Below are 3,680 nucleotides of genomic sequence, written 5' to 3'. Positions count from 1 at the left end.
TATCATTAATTAATGTTAAAGGAACTAACTTTTCTGAAAAATTATGGTTTTCCTACGTTTTCTCAAAAAAAAAATTAAAAACCGACCTCGGGCCAGCTTGGTCCAAGCTCAGGGTTCGGACCAAATTCTGTCTACCCATTCACCTCCGAGCCCGAGTATGCAATTAGTTTGAAACCGACCCTAATTCGAGGTCAAAATTTGATTTTTACAAAATTCTCTAATTCTACCCAAACCCCAAATTTTTGCCATGAAAATTCTTGATTTTTGATTGAAAAGTGATGAAAAACATTGGGTAATCGAAAGAGAAAAGTTTAGAATTGTTTAGAAACACTTTGGGGATGAACCTGTGTGAAGAAAATCGCCTCTAGGTCTTTTTAGTTCGAAAATATGAAAAAATGCTGCCGCCGAGTTGGATTACGTGAATTATCTTTTTTTTTTTGAAGAAAAAGCGTGGAGCACCAGTGCACCAAAATCTGTTATGACAACAAATTTATTTTTACAAGTTAAAAACATCCCGAAGCCTACCCGAAACTCACCGGAGCCCTTGGGGCTCCAAATCAAACATGCACGCAAGTCTAAAAATATCGTACAGACTTGTTCATGCAATCAAATCATGAAAATAATATTTAAAACAATGAATTTAACCTCAAAACTCATAATTTTTCTCAAGAACACTTAAATTTCACTATTTCTCAACCGGACGTCCGAATCACGTCAAATCAACTCTGATTCTCACATAATTTCACAAATAAGACTTAAATATCATAAAAAACATGTATCGAGCTTCGGAACCAAAATATGGGCCCGATACCAATGGTTTCAAACATTAATTCTTTTCTTTATTTCATTAATAATTCAGCAAAACAATTTCTTTCAAAAATTGATTTCTAAGGCTTGGGACCTCGGAATTAAATTTCGGGCAAGAGCGCAAGTCCAATATTGTACTGCAGACCTTTCAGGATCGTTGGAACACTGATCCGGGTCTGTTTACTCAAAATGCTGACCAAAGTCAACTAAAACCAAACTTAAATTATAAAAATCATTATTTCTTACATTTTCACATAAAAGCTTTCCGGTTTCACGCCCGGACTATGTACGTAAATCGAGGTATTTAAAATTAATCTTCTTATGGCTAATAAACCTAGAACAGAATCTTAATTCATAAAATGACCCCTTGGGTCATTACAACAGAGGAATCACATAAAACATTTAAGAAAAGAAACTAACCAAATGCATATGTAGATGAAAATAGACCTTTTGTTATTGGATTCTAACCTTTTTACTGCATACAAAGAAAGCTAATACCAAAGAAATAGCAATGCTCAAACGAGGTATTAATTGGAACTCCGGACCGACGACGCAACAGAACACCTTGAAGTGCTCAAATAGAGAGCTTGGCCGACATCTTAAAAAAATAGGTTCCAAGAACTTTGGTGAAATAATTGGGTTTGGATGAGCTTCATTAGCTGAAAGGCTTTACACATGACCAAGTTATAATCTAATTTTATATGCTAAGCAGCCAAGACATTGGATGAAGAATTATTGATACAGCTCCTCGTCTTGGCACGCAATCGACGACAGAAACGGAAATGGGGAAAAGCCTTTAGAAGGAACAAGATCTTGTGTATGTGTGATTTGTTCTCTGCCTTCCTCTTTCGTTTTTGTGTGATTTTTCCTTTTGCCTCTTTTTTTTGTGTGTTTTTCCGTTTGTGTATGCGGCTCTTTTGCTTTTGGGGTGAGTGAGGCTTTTGTAGATTAGAAAGGTGGGGTGAGGCGCTGGGATTTTTTTTTAGAATGAGAGAGAGATGGAGACGATGGTCTCTCTTTTGGGATCTGCGGCTGAGTGTCTTCAATGAGAGAATGAGAGCTCCTTTATTATCTTTTTTTTAGGTAACAAAAATTTGATGGTATATTGGGCTAATAAATTGGGCTTGCCAAGTTAAAGGGTATTGGGTTATAAAATTGACCCTTTAGTTCAATAATTCTTGCAATTTGGCTAAAAAACATATTAATTTCTTTTCTAAAATAACACCATAAAAATGTAAAATCAATCCTAATTAATTAAAACAGCTATATTATGACATGAAACTATTTTTTGGTATTTTCAAGATTAAACTAAAATTAAAATGGGTAAAAATAATATCTTTCTAAAAATACCTAATACCTGAATTAAAATAGAAAAAAAACTATTTTTGTATTTTTCAATTTTGTGCTTTTATACTAGAATTAAAATTAATAATAAAGTGAAGTCCTATAGAAATAAACTCAAATAAAATTTCTAAAAATACTAAGACTATTAAAGATAATTCTAATGTGCGGGTCAAAAATTACGTGCTTACAGCTGCCCCTCTTTGCTTGGAAACATGAAGTATTTTTTAGCAAAGAAATAAGTAAGCGACGTAATTGATTTCTGACTTAGCACTTATTCAAAAGAAAAGAAAGATGATAGAAGATTGTGACCGAGCCGTGGTATCTGAGCTGCCTATATATCTTTAGCTAAAAAGGAATCAGGCCACGTGTAGTTCAGAGGTGAATGAAGTGATGGAATATGTGGAGAGTCGAGTGAGGTTTCATCGAGGTTCCGGTCCGTGGTCCTGTTTGTTACATCAAAATCAAAAAGAAACTAAACAATCCTATCAGCTATGAGTTACAAGATTCCTATCTATAAGTCTTCTAAAACTTGATCTTGAGTCTTGACTGGTTCTTCACGCAGACTCTGATCTGAACCTTGATGCTTGGTAGCTGCAGGTGCTAATTCATTCTTCTACTCCTTTTTTTGATAAAAATAGGGAATGCAGTGCTCATGACATCAGTCATGTCTTGATCAGTTCACATCTTTCTTCTGCTTCTACATTTGGATTCACTTCTTTTTTCTTTTCTTTTCTTTTTTATGGATTGATATTCTTCTTTTGGTCATCTCGAACCCTGTGCCTCAAGGTAAAAACCTGCTCAGATCCCAAAATAAATGAAGGAACTAAATTTTTCTACCCTAGTTTTCACTAGGAAAATTTTGTGAGTTATTTGTAACAAACTCTATACTACTTTATTATTGAAAGCAAATAAAAGGTCAGGATAGGTATACCCTTGGAAAAACAGAGATTAGGGAGTGGAGACCCTATATCTAAAAATGAAAATGACTAGGGAGTGGAGACCCTATGTTGGAAAAGCGACTAGGAAGTGGAGACCCTATATATAATATAAAATCAACTAGGGAGTGGAGACCCAATGTTGGAAAAGCGATTAGAGAGTGGAGACCCTATGTCTCAAACAAAATCAACTAGGGAGTGGAGACTCTATGTCTAAAAAAACTTCAACTAGGGATTGGAGACTCTATGTTGGAAAAGCGACTAGGGAGTTGAGACCCTATGTCTAAAATAACTTCAACTAGGGATTGGAGACCCTATATTGGAAAAATGACTAGGGAGTGGAGACCCTATGTCTAAAGTAAAATCAACTAGGGATTGGAGACACTATGTTGAAAAAGCGACTAGGGAGTTGAGACTCTATGTCTAAAATAACTTAAACTAGGGATTGGAGTCCCTATGTTGGAAAGGCGACTAGAGAGTGGAGATCCTATGTCTGAAATAACGTCAACTAGGGAGTGGAGACCCTATGTTAGAAAAGAGACTAGGGAGTGGAGAGCCAATGTCTAAAATAAAAATCAACTAGGGAGTGAAGAC

Source organism: Nicotiana sylvestris, chromosome 11 (genome assembly GCF_000393655.2).
Source record: "Nicotiana sylvestris chromosome 11, ASM39365v2, whole genome shotgun sequence".
NCBI lineage: Eukaryota > Viridiplantae > Streptophyta > Magnoliopsida > Solanales > Solanaceae > Nicotiana > Nicotiana sylvestris.
The sequence above is the reverse complement of the archived record's forward strand: the minus strand, read 5'-3'. Positions refer to the sequence as shown.